Consider the following 22,048-nt stretch of genomic DNA (forward strand, 5'->3'; position numbering starts at 1 on the left):
GAGCTTTATTAGCTTGGGGTCCCTAGAAGACGTTCACCATCTAACATATATATGGGAAGATATGATATTCTATATTTTCATTTGTATACATGACCGTTAGATAGTGAATATATTAATATATAATAGCTAATCCTTTAATTTGGTGGGTAGAGAAAATTGCAATATACATTTACTTTGAAGTGCATATATAGCTAAAGGGGATTAAAATCACTATCATTTTTGAATATTTTCGGGTTAAATGAGATGCGTTGATTGTCAATAATGCTAGGCATATCAAATTTTGTGATAAGCCTAATATTTGGATGCTCACATAAACTCCTCGGAAAATATCTATTTAGCAAATTAGATAAAATGGTTTAGTAGAATGTATGATGAGAAAATAGCAGAAAAATTATAAAACTATCAACTAAGCTTGATAAAAGATATATTTTACAATTAAGCTTGATAAGAATTCAATTGAAGTGTGTTTTTTTTTTTTTTTTTTTTTCCTTCAACAAACTTGGAGAGGAGGATTCGAACTTAGAACTTTACGTACAAGATAAATACTACAAATGCCTTGATCTTCTTTTCTTGGTTTAACATAGGTTAAAAGGCAGGATGATATATGCTACCTAAGCTTGTCATATACATATCAGCAAATTAGGAAGGAGTGCGTAGGAGTGCAAGGGCTCCATCAGCTTTCAATTTCTGGAGAGCTTGAACTTACTAACTCTAAGATATTCGTAAACAAAAGGGACGTAGAGACGAGGGTGATCCGAATCCACGAGTTCTGGAGGAGCTTCCCTCGCTTCTTCCTTTGGCCCCAAGAGAAATGTAGCGATCGAAACTCAAATAGTAGACTCCTTGCGTTTTACTGTATGCCTCACATTGTACAGCCTCCCACTGCTCCATGCCTTGGTATAAAAATATCAACAGCACGGTGTTATCAAATAGCATTAGTATTGTAGCAAACAGTCACATCGATAGCAAATAATTCAAGACAGTCTTGATATGAAATAAATAAAGTATCGATGGAAAGCCTGAGTGAAGTCTCCAAGATTGACGAAGGGAGTTCCAGGGCAAGGATGAACAGGCACAAAAGCACCAGATTTGTTCATCACTTCTAAGCCACCAACATCATCATCCTCTTGAAGAATTGTTAGAAATCTAGAATCTATGTGTTCTTGTATGGACCTGATTGATTCAGGAGAGAAGTTGTTGAGCGTACTAATTCCACATCAAGGAAATAAGGGACCTTGCATGCATGTACTTATATGTAATTGACTCCCTATATAGCTAATTGATTTTACAGTGGTATCTCAGCTTTCTTCCAAAGTTGTACTTGTTCATCTTGAATTATCAAGGCCATCCCTTGTGTAAATCACTGTTGACCAACCCTAGACCTTCTGCCAACTTCTTCCCAATATCCACAACCTGCGGCTCGCATGTTGCTTGAGCATATTTCTCTACTACATCTCTGCTCATTTAGTAACAAATGAAACTTCAAAATATTGAGTGGGAAGTTAATGAAACGGTTTAGATCGAATATCGGTACTTGTTCAAAGGAAAATACCACAAGGTCATGACCTTGAAGATTATTCCACATCTAGAAACTGTGATTCTACAAGACATTAGATAACAGGATGAATTGCCAATTTAGTTCATGAATTATTGATGAGTAGATTTTATATTATATATTGAACCCTATTCTTAGTATATTTTGGTTAATATTTTGGAAGAATTTTGATACTTTAAATTGTATTTGTAATATAGGACTTTCGACTTCCTCTGGAGCAAAACGTGGTCAAATGGATGGATTTTGGAGTAATTCTAATTGGAGGACGTTCATGAGTCACTTGGATTGATCATGTCGAAATATCAGATTTTTCCACCAAACGGTTTTTTTTGGCAATAAAATAAAGGAGCGATGCACGGTGCTAGAATAGTGACGTTTTGGGCTTGAATTGCATGTTTGGAGCCCAAGATGATCTCGGATGAGTTCGTGACCTTCTAAAGATGTGTTCAGAACGTCCCGATCTTGAAAACAAGCTATTATGGGCCGATTTTGGTGGATATTTAAGGCTAAAACATGGCTGGACAAGCACCTAGCAGATTCTCCTGGCTTAATTAGGACTTTATTTCCTAAGATATTTTGTTATTATTTAGCTTCCTAGTTAGAATAAAAGACTACATTTTAGGGTTTATGCGATGGCATAGCAGCATCTATTGCTTTGCCGTTCTTAGTTTTTCTCTACGCTTTCTTTTATGAACCTTGGAGACAGAAGAATTTCTAGGGTTTTCAAAGGCTTTCAGATTTTCTACTTCAAGGTGTTTTCATTCTTATTCATTCTAATAATATTCTCTATGATTTTAATTATGAATATGCGTAACTAATTCGTTTTGCTAGGGTGAAGCCTTGCATGAATACGTAATTTTTATATAATTGCTTATGATTGATTGCATGCATGCTTTGAATTATTAATCACTGTGGTTAAAACTATTTAACTATCTTAATGCCTGATCACCATTAGAATTTTTAGAAAAGTAATTTGATGCAATTTGGTCAGAAGGTTCCCTAAAATTGATGATGGCTTCTTGTGGTTAATAATTGTAATTTCACTTAAGATGAACACCACGTCTTAAGGGTTGCATAGTTTTTCAAAGGGTTTTCATAAAACATAATGAGTCTTTCATGTTCAAATTTAATCCGAACGTCCGGACACATTGCATGTTAGATATACGTTCTATGGTAAAGGTTCCAAGTATAATATATATTAGGAAAAACCTAACCTTCAAAGTGGCATGTGTAGATCATAAGTAATTGGTAAAAATTCGTAGGATTGCTAGGTGATGATGAAACCCTAGTGCTTTTATAAATTGGTATTTAAAACTCTTTTCTTTTGTCATATTAGTTTTTAATTAAAATTCTTTTTTAATTTACCCAAGTCCGAAATCTCTTTTCTCAATTTTTAATTCTAAGTAGTTAATTAGGAATTGTTTGTACATAAATTATTCAAATAGTCTTTGAGGAGAACGACCTTGCATAAGCAGATATACTAGAACATCCTTGTATTCTTGCAAGTATTTCATGTGATTTTGACCCTATTTGCATAGACAGTAAAAATCTTATCAATTATCATCTGAGTGAAAATTAGGTCCCTAAACTATTTTTTTCCAGAAAAATCAGTCATTAAATTATAAAAATTTGCCAATTACATCCCTAATATTATATTCGAAACTACTATATTCAATTTTCCGTCAATTTAAGTCACGTTTTTGTATGTGATACACATTGAAGGGTAGATTAGTAATTTTACATAAAAAATAGTGCAACTAACTTTGGAGAGTAAATTAGACGTTAGATTCGCAACCTATATGAAATGTTAAAAGTTTATAGGCAAGAAAAAAAAATGGTATTACGCTCTAAAATGTGTCAAGTGACTTAAGTTGACGAAAAATTGGATAAATTAGCTTTGAATATAATAGTAAGAATGAAATTAGCAATTTTAATGAATTTATGTACTTATTTTACTGAAAAACTAATTCAGGGACCTAATTTTCACTGAGGTGATAGTTCAAGAATGAAATCGACACTTCACCCGAGATAACAATATATACAACTATGAATGTGTTCTTTCTGTCTCTAATACTCATTGCGTGATTATATATTCTCATTGACACTTCATATTTTATCCATGAATACTTAGGTGTCACTAAAGCATGCTGCTAGCAATATATTAAGGCTATTACATTGATTTAGTGAGCTAGTTTTTTTTTTCTCTCTTTGTTTTCTAATTTCCATCAAGCTAAGATGTAACAATCAAGAATCAAAACTGTTAAAATAATCCTAGTGATACTAAGTATGTGATCAAATATCTTAGTATTTAGGGCATTAAGTGTTTACACATGCGTCTCAGATCGAAATTTCTATTTTTTTTAAAACATAAAACTATCTCAACTATAGGTCGCCCCATAATTTCATACCTCATCTTTTAAACATTGCAATATCATATTTCAACCTATGATTAATTTGCAATGTCATACATCTGTCAACTTTTAATAAAAAAAGCCCAGTCCTTGCCTAACTGAATTAAAAATTAATAAACTAATAATTTTTTATCTAAGCAAATTTAACTGAATAAAAAAAAATACTCTCCCTCATCTTTTACTCCTTACTTCTCTTCTCCCAGAACCAAGAACGTGCTTTTCCTGAACCACCGAGTGGAACTCGACCAGCTCCGAGTCAGGTACGCCTGACTCTTGCAGAACGTGGTGGGCATCGTCGACTTTTCAGTCGGAGGCACCTATGATATCTGTAACAGCACCGGAATACCGAGATGGGGATCGGGCGGTCGAAGGAGAATTGTACGAAATGGTGGGGGGGGGGGGTTGTTAAGGTTTCGCGGAGGGGGGAGGAGTGACGGAGAAATCGGCCAGTTAAGCCATTGATGGCGAAGTCTGAAGATTTAATGGGTGAATCGAGATCGAATCGATCACCCACAAAAAATTTATGGGTTTTTTCTTTCAAAACTTTTTTTATCTGGGGAGAGAGGAGAAGAGTGGGGAGGGGGGGTTTGGCGCTAGTGGGGTCTAGGTTTTCAGCTGTGAATAGTGAGGGTGATAGGTGGTAGAGGATGGGTCCCACAGTTTTTTAATAAAAAAAATTTAGATGATTTTATCCAACATTTAATTAATTTTTTAATTTGAATAGGTGAGGATGTGGATCCCGTACTTGCCACAATTCGTAAGACAAGGTATAACATTGCAATGTTTAAAAGATGAGGTACGAAATTGTGATTCAATATATAATTAAGATAGTTTTGTGTAATTTATCAATTATTTTAATAATTTCAAACTCTCACCTTTGGTTGGGTCCCATGTAGTAAAATAGCTCCGTCTCAATTACGATTAAACAGTTCCGCCTCTTCCTAATAATATATTAACGTTTGCATCTAGCAAATGCTAATTATGCGATAATTTAGTGACAAATTTGGCTTGGAGTACTATTAATGTGACATTCATTATTGTCATCGTCATGCAGTTTTGGAGTATTTGAGTTTTCATCTAAGAAAATTAGATGAATATGTTGGAATTGACATTAAATCAACATGCCTAAATTAAAGCAAGAATCAAACAAGGATTGAGATATCTTGGACGCAAGATATTTGACTTTGTGTTTCCTAGTTGGTTTGGGATTTGGTTTTAGTATAGGATTTGGTTTCCTATATTCTATGAACTTTGTGTAAACCTATGACATCTATTGGTATAAACAGATGGATGTGGGTTAGAGTTGAGTGTGTGAGAATTTCAGAAACATAAGTTTGTATACTTGAGAACACTTTGTGTTTGTGAGTTCTCTTGTATTTGTTAGTAATCAATAAAGCTTCCATTGATAAAGAGGTATTTCTATATTGGAGGAACTCTAGAATCGTTGTGTTTTGTTTATTATTTGATTGTTTCTTAGTTGGGTTTACAACAAATGGTATCAAGAGCTTAGGGCCTTACGTGGATTGTGACCATTAAGCAATGACAAAGACTGGTGATTCCACCAGTGGTGATGATGTTGAAGAAACGTATGGCACTAGTGGAACCAAGACAACAGTTCAGGAGTGCTAGGCTTGAAATTGAGAAATTTGATGGAACAAACAACTTTGCTATGTGGCATCGAGATGTCCTGATACAACAAGGTTTGGTTGTTATGTTAGGAGACATGCTGTTCTTGATGAAAAAAGGAAGAACGGGAAAGATTCAATGCTCATGCATGCTCCACAATTAGGCTATGTTTGGGAAAGCAATAGAAGTATGGTGTGATCATAACTTCTGCATACGAATTATGGGCTGCATTGGAGACAAAATATATGAAGAAAAGTGTAGAGAATCGACTACATCTCAAAAGCAAGTTGTACAGGTTCTAGTACAAAGAGGGCACGAAGATGATTGGCCATCTAGAAGAGTTTAACAAGCTTCTAGCTAAATTGGCAAATCTTGAAGAGATAATCAAAGATGAAGACAAGGCTTTAATCCTGATGAACTCATTGCCTGAATCCTATAAGCATTTCATGACAACTTGGGTTTATGGTAGGGAGACAATTAAGTATGACGAATCTCAAGTGCTTTTATGAATCATGAGGTGTGACACCTTGATAGGCAAGAAAGGAAAAACTCTGAAGCTTTGATGGTGAGAGGGAGTTCGAAAGAAAAGAAAGGTTCATACAGGAAAAATAATAGGTCTCGTACTAGAGGAGTCTTAGAGAATAGGAAGTTCTTGGATAAAGATGAGTGTGCTTTTTGTCGTGAAAAAGGACATTAGAAGAAAGACTGCCCTAAAATCAAAGAAAAGACTAAAAATAAGAAGGATGACTCAAAAGCAAATATGGTTGAAGTCGAGGATGAGGAATTTTTCTATACCCTAACTGCATCGAGCATTGTGGTTTATATGAAAGAGTGGGTGCTCGACACAAGTTGTACTCATCACATGACTTCTTAAAGGGATTGATTTTCAAGCTTCAAAGTTATGAATGGAACTGTGTACATGAGAGATGATAACCCATGTATAACTTAAGGAATTGGCAACGTTAAGATCAAGCATCATGGTGGTGTGATTCGAGAATTGTATGGTGTAAGGCATGTCCCAAATCTGAAGAAAAATTTGATCTTACTAGGCACTCTCGAGTCACAAGGTTTCAAGTTTTACCAATAACAACGTGCTCAAAGTTGCTAAATGAGCACTTGTCATAATGAAAGAGCCTCATAATTGCTTACTTTATATGCTACAAGGAAATACTTTGGAAAATTGAGTGGTTATGGTAGCTGATGAAGTGCAAAGTGATAAAAGTGACTTGTCTGCATTATAGCACATGAGGTTGGGACATGTAGGAGAAAAAGCATTATAATGATTGATCAAGCAAAAGAGTTTAAAAGGAGCAAAAACTAGAAAGATAGAGTTTTGTGAGCACTACGTTCTTGGCAAACAAACAAAGGTGAAATTTGGCACTACTGTTAATCAAACGAAAGGGATTTTGGACTATGTTCATTTTGATGTTTGGGGACCTGCAAAGAATGCTTCTTTAGGTGGGAAAATATGGTTTATATCTTTTATTGATGACTACTCTCGCAGATCATGGATATATATGATGAAACGAAAGGACAAGGTTCTTGATATCTACCTGGAATGGAAGAACATGGTGGAGAACAAGACTGGAAAGAAGATTAAGATACTCAGAAGTGACAATGGAGGGGAATATACCTCTGATCTTTTCTTCAAAGTGTGTAAAAAGGAATGGATTACTCGGCATTTTAGTGTCAGACTTACTACACAATAGAATGGGATTGCAAAGAGACTAAATATGACCTTACTTGAGAAAGTTCGTTGCATGCCATCTCAAGCTAAGCTGTGAAAGAGATTTTGGGTAGAAGCTTTAAGATATACATGTCATGTGCTTTATTGACTAACATCAACAGCATTAGAGGGTAAAACACCCATTGAAGTATGGTTTGGAAAATCGGGTAAGGACTACGATAAGCTACGAGTGTTTGGATGCAATGCCTACTTTCATGTGAAGGAAAACAAACTAGATCTACGAGCCAAGAAAATTATCCTTATGAGATTCAATAGTGGTGTGAAAGGCTTCAGACTTTGGTGTCCCGAGTTAAACAAGATTATAGTAAGTAGAGATGTGACATTCGATGAAAGTCACATGAAATTAAAGGAAGATATTCAGATGGTGGAGCTTAGGGAACAAGTAATTGTGAATTCACAACCAAGTATGGAAGATGTGGAAGAAGAAAGAAAAGGTGATCAACTTGAACATGAAGAGAATGATCTCGAAGAAGAAACACCATCAGAAGAACTAAAGATACAAGATGATTGCATAGCCAAAATGAAGGGAAAAAGAGACATATGCCTACCTGTGAGATATAAAGATTGCATGGATTGCATGATATATGCATTGCCAGTAATTGAGGCTGAAATTCCTACTAATTTTGAAGAAGCAGTAAAGAGTGACGAAGAGAGTAAATGGCATGATGCAATGGACGATGAGATGCTCTCCCTTCACAAAAATAAGACTTGGGAATTGGCAGAGCTGCCTAGAGGAAGAAAAGCAATTGGCTGCAAATAGGTTTATGCAAAGAATGATGGAGTGGATGACCAGACCTTGGTAAGATTTAAAGCTAGGCTAGTGGCTAAAAGATATGCTTAGAATGAAGGAATAGATTACAATGAGATTTTTTTTCTCCTGTGACTAAGCACTCCTCTATTCGAATATTGCTTGCCCTAGTTGCACAATTCAACCTTGAATTGGTACAACTAAACGTGAAGATTGCATTCCTTCATGGTAATTTGGATGAAGAGATTTATATGAGACAACCCGAGGGGTATCAAGTGAAGGGCAAAGAAAGATTGGTTTATAAGTTCAGAAAATCTCTTTATGGTTTGAAGCAATCGTGCAGGCAGTGGTATTTAAGATTTGACAAGTTTATGAAGGGTCAAGACTATACAAGAAGTCACTATGATCACTGTGTTTATCACAAGAAGTTGAAAGATGGTTTGTTTGTGTACTTGTTAATCTATGTGGACGACATACTCATAGCCTTAAGCAATATTTCAAAGATAGAAAAGTTGAAGGAGCAAATGAGAAGGGAGTTCGAAATGAAGGATCTCGGTGAAGCCAAGAAAATATTGGGAATGGAGATCACAAGGGATAGACAAAAAGTTTTGTGTGTTTGTCTTAGTAGCAATATCTTGAGAAATTGTTACAAAAGTATGGAGTAACAAAAGACAATAAGTCTGTAGGAACTCCATTAGGTGCTCACTTCAAGTTGAACAGTCAACAATGTCGCAAAACTGATGAAGAAAAGATGAAGATGAATGATATTCCATATGCTAATTTGGTTAGAGGAATAATGTATGCTATGGTGTGTACTCGTCCTAATATAGTATACGCATCTGGAATTGTTAGTAGATTCATGCATAATATTAGAAGAGAGCATTGGAATGTTGCTAAATGGATACTAAGGTATTTACTTGGAACGAGGGACAAAGGTATTTGTTTTGAAAGATATGATGAAGGAATTGATAAGTTCTCAGTTGGATTGGGGACTTAGACTTTGCTAGAGACTTAGACAAGAGAAGATTGACGATTGGGTAAGTGTTTACTATGATAAAAGGTCATATATGTTGGAGATCAATATTACATCCAACAGTGTCATTATTAACCACAAAAGTAGAATACATGGCGATTGTTGAAGCTATCAAAGAAGCAATGTGGACTCTAGGGTTGCTAGGAGATTTAGGTGTATAACAACACAAGTTGGATGTATATTGAGATAGCCAAATTGCCATTTATTTGGCCAGATATTAGGTACATCATGCTAGGACTAAGCACATTGATGTACGATATCATTTTGTGAGAGAAGTGGTAGCTGAAGGTGAGATTTGTCTAAAGAAGGTTGCTATAGAAGATAATCTAGATGATATGTTGACAAAGGTGGTTAACGCAGCTAAGTTCGAGAACTGCTTGGATTTGGTGCAGTTGAAGCAAGTTTGATCTTGCGATATGGTGGAGCAACGAAAGTTGTTTGATGCCTCATTATGGATTTCATGGCAAGGTGGAGATTGTTGGATTTGGCATTAAATCAACATGCCTAAACTAAAAGAAGAATCAAACAAATATTAGGATATCTTGGGCGCAAGATATTTGGATTTGTGTTTCCTAGTTGGTTTGGGATTTGGTTTTAGTATAGGATTTGGTTTCCTATTTTCTAGGGACTTTGTGTAAACCTATGACATCCATTAGTATAAATAGATGGATGTGGGTTAGAGTTTAGTGTGTGAGAATTTGAGAGGCATAAATTTGTATACTTGATAACACTTTGTGTTTGTGAGTTCTCTTATATTTGTTAGTAATCAATAAAGCTTCTGTTGATAGAGAGGTACTCATATATTGGAAGAACTCTGAAATCATTGTGTTTTGTTTATTTGCTTGATTGTTTCTTGGTTGGGTTTACAACAAAATATATATGGGTTAGGATCTAGGACGCACGCTTTTAACACACATTTTGACACTTATTTTGTAGGATCCACTTCATAATATTTTTAATCCGAACTGTCTATGTTTTAGCATATAATTTATAAATCATCTTTGCAAAAATTAGACAAATCCAAAACCATTAAGATATTCATTTGTAGTGAAGAAAATGGACGAATACAGTTCTACGAAACACTAAATTTAATACAACGATCATATATGTAATACCCTGAAAATTTAAATATGAATTAGATATTCATAATTAAGAATATGTGGAGAAAATCGAAAATAAATCGATTTATGATTATGAAAAATTGAATTGAGAATGTTTAAAGTTTTATTTCCGAGAATTTTGATAATTTATGTTGGTTTTCCTTGTCGATAAGTGAAATGATGAAAATGCCCTAGTTGGTTAAATTGACATATATGAGGACGTATCCTATCCTCGCATATTTTATCGTTTTCTTAGCATATTTGGATAGAGTTCGAACTCACGAGGGTGTGGGCGAAAACCGTTCGTGAAACGGAGTTATAACGAATAAAATAGAAACAAATGAGCGTAGGGGCAGAATGGTCATTCCACTATGAATCTAGAAGGCTTCATAATTTTGGGGGCTTGTCGTGGAAAAGAGGGAAAAAAAACAAAAGCCACGGGAGTGGCTAACAAGGGGGAGTTTCAGGAGAGTTTCAAGAGGGGGAATGAGAGAAGATTGACTGAATGGGGAGATGAGAAAGAAAGAAAAGGGGCCAATGGGAAGAGAATGCATTTCAAAAATAAAAAAACTTCACGTACCAAACGCTTGGAATGATCTAATTTAATATTATATCATGAACCAAATGATCAATATGAGTTAGTGAACATTAAGTAACGTACCAAACTCCTGGTACATTACAAACACATAATGTATAACGTCTTTCCAAACAGATACGTTTCAAAAATAGAAAACTTTACGTACCAAACGCTTGAATAATCTAATTTAATATTATTTCATGAACCAAACAATCAATATGAGTCAGTGTAACATTAAGTAACGTACCAAACTCCTGGTACATTACAAACACACATTGTATAAGGTTTTTCCAGACATATACGTTTCAAAAATAAAAAAACCTTTACGTTCCAAACGCCAGGAATGATCTAATTTAATATTGTTTCATGAACCAAACAATCAATATGAGTCAGTGTAACATTAAGTAATGCACGAAACTCCTGGTACGTCACAAAGACACATTGTATAACATTTTTGCAAATGGATACGTTTCAAAAATAAAAATTTTAGGTACCAAACGATCAATATATGTCAGCAAAAATTAAATGACATACCAAACTCTTGGTACATTACAAAGTTGTAGTCCAATAATGTACCAAACTAAAAATGTTAACTAGTACATTTGAGCCAACACACAAACATAAATAATATGGCACAAAGTCAACTTATATTCTCAACAGAGAGCCAAAATTGCATTTTGGCATGGTAAAATAAAATTATTAATATCCTTAAATTCAAATCCTTCTTATATTCAATAATCAGTATTTTTCTTAGATTAAAACTCACTGGAAAAATAAAATTCAATAGATAAATAACATTATTAATATCCTTAAATTCAAATCCTTCTAATATTCAACAATCAGTATTCTTTTCAGACTAAAACTCTAAGACATTAGTTTGCAAGAATCTAGGAACCTTGCGTGCATTTTGGCGTTAAGAAACTGATACAAATATGTTAAAGGCCTTGGCAAAATATGTAATTTAGGTACATTACAATGGGTTAATTAAAATACACATGACACCAAAATTGTAGGAGAATGTTTAATCAAATTGTTAAAATGAACAAATGTTTAATCTAAGAAGCCTAAAAATGAGGGGTCTATATCAGAACGCCCCTTCTTTTTTAGTAAAGGAAGAGAGAAATTGGAGATCTACTAATAGAAGTGGGTGATGGCAGTGGGCGGTGGGCGGTGGCTGGTGTGGAGAAGATGAGCCATAAGCCAATACCTTTAATTTTTCATGTACCAACTGCGTTTTAAATTGATTTTTTTGAATTTTTGACATTTTTAAATAGAAATTTTTACAACAAATTTATAAGTTGATGTATGACATTGTAATTTACTAAAAAATAAACATTAAAGATAAATATGAAGATAGAAGAAAATAAACATAAATACGATAACCACTACAAAATATATGGTCACTGCACACAAAATATTATTTGTGCCTATAAAGCCAAAGGACATCAGCACATGTGCCCATAGAGCAATAGCAACACTGCGGTAACCAAAATGTCATGTGTGCACTCTATTGACGTGCCCTTAGGTCAAAGGGAACAATATGTGGTTTTGTGCTCAAAGAGATGAGCACAACTAAAGGTCATTTTGTGCCTATATTCTAACAAAGTTGTCAGATGACTTTCTCCCATCCATATTAGTGCAACTTTTGTTATTGTGCCCAATAGGTCAAATATTTAAAATATATATATATAAACTACAAAAAATGAAAATTTGAAATAGCCTACAAACTGAGACTGAGGCTAAAACAAAAATATTCAAAATCATCCATCAAATATACCTTTCTTGCACGGATCTGGCGACCTCCTGGCCTCCGCCAAATTTTCCTTGAATTTGCAATTTGGGCTGCTCGACATGGCAACAGCATCAAACCGGAACAACAGAGCCGATTAAAATTGTTACGATCACAGAAGCATGGTGTGGTGCTGGTGAGGAGAATGCTCAAGGCCACATCTCATTTGCTCAAGAAACTAGCGTAGCTAGACAGCTGAGCCCCTGCAACATAAGCGGTGAGAACAAAGCCAGCGTAGAACATCCTCGGCACGCCAAATATATTTGCAGTTAGTACCCCAAGTACTGGTTTCAGCACATACTGGGCGATAAACCCAACGGAGAGTGGTAAAGATCTGCAACAGATGAGAAGTAAAGAATATTGGGAGCACACTCAAAACCTCACTAACAGATTAGAATAAATAACTGACAGAAGAATATATATACACAATGCTGAAAAAAGATATTACCTTTTGAATGCAAGGACAAAATCATCAATCGGAAGTTTGATTCCAATTGAAAGCATGATCCCACCAAGAGCAGGGCATATAAATCCTTGGATATCCTGTATTAATTTTGAGTTAATACATTGCTAAACTAAATTAACAAAAATTAGTGTCTCATATGCCTATAATCAAACAAATGCTAGCAACATAATGCTAGACTCTAACTTCAACTCTCGCCTCGGGGACTTTGGCCTCGCACATGCCCTGGACAATGAGAAGACCTCGTTCGCCAAGCTCAAGGGTGTCCCAAGCACGATGGGATACATAGCCCCTGAGTGCTTCCACACAGGGAAAGCCATGTGCGAGTCCGACATCTACAGGTTTGGGGCCATGATTCTAGAAGTCGTGTGCGGGCAGCGGCCATGGACCAAAATGGGAGGGTTCCAATCGTTGTGGATTAGGTTTGGTCATTGCATAGAGAAGGGCGCGTGTTGAATGCTGTCGATCAGAGTCGGTTGGGAAATGATTGATAACATTCATCAAAGTATACATAGATGAATGTTTTGCAATAAAATATAAGAACTATATTCGAAGAAATGTAGAGAGAGAGAGAGAGAGAGAGAGAGAGAGAGAGAGAGAGAGAGAATCAAGAGAATGCAAACTTTGTTATTTCTTAGAGAGATGAAAGATTATCTCACAATGATTCAATTGACACGCCCTGATCCCGATGTCCACCGAACATCGGGGTGGTCACATACTGGCCAACACCCAAGAGGTAACGAAGGCCATTTAATTAATGCAAATGATGAGAACATGTGAAATATGCATAAAAATTGGGACTATTCAAGCACTAGAACGTAAAACACAATACTAAAGCTCAACTGCTAACAATTAATTATTAAGATAATGCATGACATGTTAAGAGCATACGTCTAATACAGAGTACAAGCAGAAATTAAGATAAAGAAGTGCTATTACAATAGGTGCCGAAGCAGAGAGAATATAGCACGATGTCACTGGTAAGGGAATGCCTCGTAGTTCAAATCGTAATCCTCATTCCTATGTCTTGAAGGGGGCGCAAAACAAACATGAGTGGATCAAGTTGATATAGATATAATAAACTAGTTATCAACATACTAACCGCTAGGTTTTATGAAAACACATATATCATGATAAATAAAATAGGTTTTCCGAAACTAGCATGTCGTGCAATGTCTTAAAACATATCTCGTATATATTGTAATCACTAGTGAATGTCCAATATCCCTCCAAGCCCCGTGCCATGCCAAAGGAAAATCATCTTTAAGCCCTATGCCAACTTCGTGTTTCTCAGCCCGTAGCTAGAGATTATTTCTTTAGGCCCTATGCCAACACCATAACCTCGCCCGTGACGGAATCTATCCTTCACCCCGTAGCGAAATAGGGACCACTAGGTAAGTACAAAACCATTGAACATATCTATATTTGAAAAGCATCTTTATAGTATAAAGTCATCCATCATCTATACTACAAAGAAGTGTTTGAAACATGTTCTAAATATTATATCGTCATCCATCAGATATCCTATAAAGAGCATAGGTTATAGGAAAAATAGTAATAATTTAAACTAGCCTCAATAAGCATGTTATCCCATAAAACGTAATCATTAAATCATGCTTTTCATGTATGCATTTCTATTATTAAAACATGCATTTTTAGAAGGGGTCCACTCACCGTACACCGTTGGTGCAAAGCCATGCCCAAAGGAATAACGGAAACTCCACTATTAATTACACCTATGCACATAAAGAGCACAATTAACAAAACTATACTCAAACGATTGAATTTCGGAAAACGAACATCATAAACGAATTTAGGACGTTGAATAACATAAAAGTGGACCTCAGATACGGCACACATCGCTCCACATGCCCTCATGTGCCGTAGAAATGTGGCAGCTCTGAGGCCACGTGGCGCCATGGGTTACCAGAAAAGTCGACGATGCCGCCATCAACGCTGCCATGGACGTTGGTGCATGCATTTCATGCTTCAGCACAGGCCATCGCCCACTCGCCGGCCACGCGCAGGCTCATACGCGGTTGGGCTGGGGTTTCTGAATCAGATTTGGGCTTGGTTAGGGTATTGGGCTTGGGCTTTGGGGTCCAATTCACAAGGCCCGAAGGCCTAGGCCCGCACCGCCTTGAGGCTTAAGACCTAAGGGTTTTGGGTTTTAAAGGAAACGGGCCTAAAACCCTAACCAAAATGGCCCAAGGCTTTTTGGGTTTGAGAAATTAAAATAAAAATAAAAAAATGCAACGAAAAAAAGGTTTTGGGTGAGGTCATTAACAAGCCTAAGGCTCGAGGGTTTTAGACTGGTTTGAAAGGCCTGGGTTTCAACAGGAAAGCGCTGGAGCTTTCCCAACTCTGGTCGATGACCATACTTATCCCTAGACTCCGATCTAGGTATCAAATTGAAGAGGAAGGTGAGAGAAAGAAGTTGCTACCTGCTGTTTGCCGTGAAATGGTCGACAATGCTCAGAAATTGGGCTGGGTGCCCTCGGGTTTGCCTGGGCTTTCCTGGGCTCCACCGTGCCTCGCACCAACGAGAGATGGGGAGAGAGAGAGAGAGAGAGAGAGAGACGACAAGGTGTTAATGGTGAAAGTGGTGTTGTCGACGCCGAGGTGGTAAGGGTGCGGGTGGATCGAAAAGTGAGAGGGTTTCGAGAAAGAGAATGGAGTGAGTGTAGAGAGAGATAGGGTTGAAAGTGAGAGTGAGAGAGAGTGAGGTCTTGGGTGGGGGAAAGAAAGAGAAGTAGGGAGTTGGGGTGCTGCCATGTGGCAGTTTGAGGGAGTTTAGAAATCTAGATAGAGGGTCCAGTTTAGTCAAGATAGGGGACCAAAATGAAATTTCATTACAACTTTAGGGAATTTATGAAATTACACTCTAATTTGGGGGTGGTACAAGCATATATAGTAGTCGAATGTAACTTGTCAGCTAAGCTATCAATGTAACTAACTTTTAACAAACTAACAGAAACTAAAAGACTACAATAGTTGATGTGGCATTCCTATTTGACTGTGATAATATGTCAAATGATGTGGCAGTAGTCATATTTCTTCAACATCCCCTCAACGGGGATTTTCCAGTTTGAGATTGTAACAATGACTGACAAATAAGGGACTATGAAGACCTTTAGTAAGGATATATGTAGTTTGATCTTCAGTTGGAATGTATGAAACCTCCAAATCTCCTTGTTGTATTCTCTCCCTTACAAAATGGTAACTAGTGTCAAGATATTTTATCCTTGAGTGAAAAATTGGATTTGCGCTTAATGCAATGGTAGACATATTGTTACAGTGAATAGTTGGTGGAGCATCCAAGAATACTCCCAAGTTCTTCAATACATTTCGTATCCAAGCTATATCTGTTGTAGTATGTGCTAAGGCTTTATATTAAGCCTCAGTAGAGCACATTAACATTGAGGTTTGTTTCCTAGACTGCCACAAGATTGGATTATTCCCTACATAAACCGCATAACCAGTAATTGATCTTCTATTATTCAAATCTGCAGCCCAATCAGAATAAAAAAAAAAAAAAAACAATAAGCTTTGTAACTGTGTTTGTAGAAAAAGCAATACCAGTGTTTATGGTTCCTTGAAGATATCGAATAATTCTCTTGACAGCTTCCAAATGGATATCAGTTGGTGAAGTCATGAACTAACATACTACACTCACTGCAAAAGCAATATCTAGCCTAGTAAAGGTCAGATATTGTAAGGAGCCCACAATGCTTTTATAGGTGGTTGGGTCTGTCAAACTTTGTCCTTCTGAATAAAGCATTTGATGATGAGGTTTAGAATGAGTGTTTGCAGGTTTACACGAATCCATTCCTGCTTTGTGAACCAAATCCTTAATGTATTTAGATTGATGAACAAAACATCTCTATTATCTTTATATTGAACCTGTAAGCCCAAAAACTAAGTAAGCTACCCCATATCTTTTATCTCAAATACCTCAGAGAGCTCTTAAATCACCTTTGTATCTTCACATGATTGGAACCAGTTAAGATTATATCATCAACATATAGTAACAATATGATGATATTGAATTCATCCCTCTTTACAAACAGACTTGTGTCAGAAGTTGATCTATGAAATTCCAAAACTGCCAAAAACTTTGAATTTCAAGCCCTTAGGGCCTATTTCAAGCCAAGTAATGACTTGACCAAGTTGCAGACATAAGAAGGGTAAGATGGATCAACAAACCTTTGTGGTTGCTTCATCTAAACCTCTTCTTGTAAATCTCTATGTAAAAAGGCATTTTTTATGTCTAATTGTTTAAGATTCCAATGATTAATGGCAACTAAAGCTAGAATAATTCTAACAGTGGTATGCCTCACAACTGGACTCAAGGTGTCCAAGTAGTTAATCCTATGTTCTTGAGAGCAACTTTGGGCTACAAGCCTTGCTTTATACCTTGAAACAGTGTCATCTGGATTTTTTTTCACTTTGTATACTCATTTGCTTCTTACAATTGCTCTATCTTCAGGGGGTGAGACCAATACCCAAGTCCTTTGTGCTCTAAGTGAATCATACTTCTCCTGCATTGCCTTTGCCATTGTGGTATAGTGGCAGCTTTTCTAAATATTGCAGGTTCTGATGCATCAGTAATCTCAGATATAAAAAAGTAACCTCTAGTGAAAGGTTATTTTTCATTGATTTGAAGTGAATGAAGTTCAAGACAATGTGCTAACACAGCAACATAATTTCTTCTCTCAATTGTACCACTCTTCAATCTAGTAACTATTGAATGAGTAGATGATATTGTATGTGCAATCAGATCAGACTGAGATAAATTTGGAAGAATTACCTCAAGTTGAGAATCTGAGAGGACATGTAACAATGATTATGTACCAGAGTGATGATTTGTAGGAGAGGGATGATGTGAAGAGCTTGGAAACTCATGTGAATGGTGCTATTAGTTGAATTTACATCTCTGTCACTAATTGGAAGTCTCTGTGAACTGCTGATACTTAAAACATTCAAGTTATCAACCAAATTCACACCTTTACCATTTCCATGAATACTTTGAATACTTCAACTTAGGCCAGTATCATTCTCTGATATATTCATAGAGCTAACTACCTGAGAATCATTCTGTAACTGTGTAGTATACAGAACTTTTTCTTTTGGAACTTGTAATTGAACCAAAACGGGTGACTGAGGAGACCTGTGAACAATTGAATGATCCTTATGTTTTTGAACTTGTCAAAATGGATATACATCTTCATCATGTATTACATGCCTTGACAAAATGAACTTTTTGGTCTTGATATCATAACAAATGACTCCCTTGTAGCCATGAACAAAACCAAGAAATACACATTGAGTTAACCTTGGCTCTAGTTTATTCTTGTTAAATGGTCTCGATAATAGATATACTGCAATACCAAAAACTTTAAGATGCTTAATCTCAGGTATACCACCAAAAACAACTTGATAAGGAGACTGCATATTTAAATTTCTACATGGCATTCTGTTGATTAAAAATGCATCATGAGAACATGCATGATACCATAACACTGCAGACATTTGTGCATCTGATAACAAACTAATAGTTGTCTTACCAAATGTTTATGCTTCCTTTCAGCAAGGCCATTTTGATGGGGTGTATAAAGACAAGAAACCTGATGTATAATCCTTTTTATCCCAAGAATTGTCTAAACACACTGCTTATATACTCTTCTCCACCATCTAATTGAAAATAATTAATTGACACATTGAATTGATTCTCAATAAAGGCATGGAACTTGGTAAAGATTGCAAAAGCATCTGATTTATTAACCATTGGAAAAATCCATACAAATCAAGAGCAATCATCAACAAAGCTTATGTAGTACCTATAACCCTCTATAGACCTCTGTGCTGAAGGACCTCATACATCCGAGTGTATCATTTCAAGCACAACATTTGACCTATCTTGACTTAATGAAATGGCAATTTACTCATTTTGCCTTGAATACAAGCAGTACACATAGATGGACACAAATCTATACTAGTTGACACTTCAGCATTATTCAACATGACACTAAGAACCTCTTCAAATTGATGACCCAACCTTTTATGCCAGACTGTAGTTTTTATTTACTTTCCAACAAATGATGCACACCTTCCAAAACTTGTAGCTTTTGACCTTGAAAACACTGTTGTTGGTATCTTGAATAGCTCCCCCATCATCACTTTTTCCTTGGTATACAATCATTCAAGTTGCCTTGTCTTGTATAAAAAAAAGATCAAATCATCACATATAAACCAGCAACCATTATCTCTGCATAATTTCTTAACAGATAACAGGTTCATTATAATTCTTGGCACATGTAACACATTACGTAGAATTAATGACTTTTGTTGAGTTTTAATAAGAGAATAACCAATATTCTAAACATGCAAACCTTATCCATTACCAACAGTAATTTTGGCATCACCATTATAAAGAGTAACATCTACATTTGATGTCATATGGTGAGTTGCAGTCGTATCAATTACCCATGTATCAGCAGCTGAAAAACCTTAGATATTTGAATTTTCACTTGTGTCAGTTGAATCTTGGGAAGCCATACCAACAAGAGATGTTGGGGGTGAACTTCCTTGATATGAAAAATTATTCATGTCAAAGATTCCAAAGCTCTATGTCCTATTTTTCCACAAATTTGACAGACCAAGAAACCATTAGATGATTGAATATTATCAGCTCTATGATAACAATTTGGTGTTGTATTCCCTCTTCTGTAACAAATTTAACACTTATGAGATATAGCATTCTTGTAGTTGGTATTACGAGTCCAAGTATTTCCTTGTTTACTTCCATTTCCAGAGAAAGAACTTTGAGAACCTCTATTTTGAACACATTTCCCATTGTTTCCAAAAGTAGAGTATGACCTGTAGTTATTGTTTCCACCATTGTCTTCACTAGAAAATCTTCGATTATTGAAATTATACCTTCTGTTGTTATATCCACCATTGTAATTATTGCCCACTTGGGGCCTCTGTGCATTAGAACTTTCCCCTTGTTCATAACCATGATCAGCTCCCTGAGACCTTTATGTATTAGAACTATTCCCCTGAACATACATGGCTAACATTGAATTTGACAAAGTTGTAATTCTGGATTCAATACTTCCTTCAGCACCAAGAAGTTGAGCTCTAAACTCTTTCATTGAAATTAGAGTTTCCCTGGCTAAGATTACTGTATTGATCATCTCAGTTATTTTCTTTCCTGCAGTAACCAATTGATCTCTGATACCCTTTAAGTATGTACTTATCAATAAAATCAGCACCTTTCTATGCTTTATGAAATTCAGCCTTGAGTTGATTAACCCTGACAACTGATACAGAAGCTGATCTTTCTTGTAAACACTTCCAAGCTTCTTGAGAGGTTTTGCATCCAATGACATAATCCATAGCATCATCTAAAAGTGTAGCAATAAGCAAACTCAATAATGACACATATGTTTTAACCCAATCTTTATAGGCAGTAGTAATTTCTCTAGTTACACCAGTCTCAATATTAATGACATACTTTGGAGAACACTGAGATTCACCACTAAAGAAATCATAGCCCTTAAGAACTTACTGAAACTGATAATCCCATTTGACAAAATCATCTTCTCTCAATTTCACAGTGATCATGCCCAAATGACTCTTAATTTTCATAGTACTAAATGCCATATCTTTACAGTATTGTAATCACAAGCAATCTAAAGCGAATAACAAAGTCAACTTCTCAAACAATCTTCAAGAACACACACTACTAGCTTCGGCCTTGTTTGTGTGAAAATTTCAACAATCAATTAAAAAAGCAATGGCTATCGGCCTTTATGCTTTGACAGAAATACTTCATCAATTATACAATCAAGAACTGGCTATCGGCCTTCAAATTCATACTTCAAAATCAAGAAATGGCTATTGGCCTTCAAATTTCAATTCTTTTGATAGAAAATTCTTCGTTGCCACAATTACACAAACAATAGGAGTGCATAAAGAAAAGCAACACCTGATAAACTCGAATTCTGATCACTCGAACCCAGAAAGATCTTCTATTACCAGAAATCTTCACAGCAATCGAATTGTCAAAACACAGCAGAAAGAATCACCAAAATATCGAACCAATGGCGAAGATACCATGATAACACTCATCAAAGTTACACAGATGAATGTTTTGCTGTAAAATATAAGAATTGTATTCGAAGAAATGTAGATATATAGAATCAAGAGAATGAAAACTTTGTTATTTCTTAGAGAGATGAAAGGTTATCTCACAATGATTCAATACAAGCTTATATAGCAGCCGAATGTAACTTGTCAGAAGCTATCAATGTAACTAACTTTAACAAACTAACAGAAACTAACAAACTACAATAGCTGATGTGGCATTCCTATCTAACTATGATGATATGTCAAATGATGTGGTAGTAGTCATATATCTTCAACGAAAAGAGATCCTCTCCAGATCTCTTCCACCAAGGCCATCGGATCAAGTGATCTAGGCCTTTGAAATTTCATCCAATGGCCCACCTGTTTTGACCCTTTAAAAGCTATAATAATTTTTGGCTGTTGGATGAAATTTCAAAGGCCCGGATCACTTGATCCGGTGGCCTTGATGGGAGAGATCCGGAGATGATCTCTTTCCATCTTCATGATTACGTGGCGGAGGAAGCCAATAGGCTTTTGCTTTTTGGGCTGGCCTGTATGCACCCGATTGCGGGCAAGAGGCCCAAGACCCAAAACATTATCCAAATCATTTCCGAGTCAGTTCCGGTGCTCCGAGTTCCGCCTTTTAAACCCGCTTTCGTGTGGCCCTCCAGCAATATGCCTGAGGGAGTGAGTAGCATAGCAAACACACTGAAAACAACGTCGTCATGTCCCTTTGAGATCTCGGTGTCGGATACTTCGGAGTGGACTCCATGCTATGACAGCCTGGATAACAATGGAGAAACATGGAAAAGGATCCTCTGCGGATCTCTTCCACAAAATCCTACCAATCAACAAATCTGGGCCCT

The 22,048-nt window shown here is 36.1% G+C and overlaps 1 pseudogene; it reads right to left on the reverse strand.

Moving 5' to 3' along the window:
- Window positions 1-379: 379 nt before the first annotated feature.
- Window positions 380-1,464, reverse strand: LOC103959198 (annotated as a pseudogene).
- Between the last annotated feature and the right edge of the window lie 20,584 nt (window positions 1,465-22,048).

The sequence above is a fragment of a genome, unplaced genomic scaffold, assembly GCF_019419815.1.
Source record: "Pyrus x bretschneideri cultivar Hongxiangsu unplaced genomic scaffold, Pyrus_bretschneideri_v1 Contig8, whole genome shotgun sequence".
Lineage (NCBI taxonomy): Eukaryota > Viridiplantae > Streptophyta > Magnoliopsida > Rosales > Rosaceae > Pyrus > Pyrus x bretschneideri.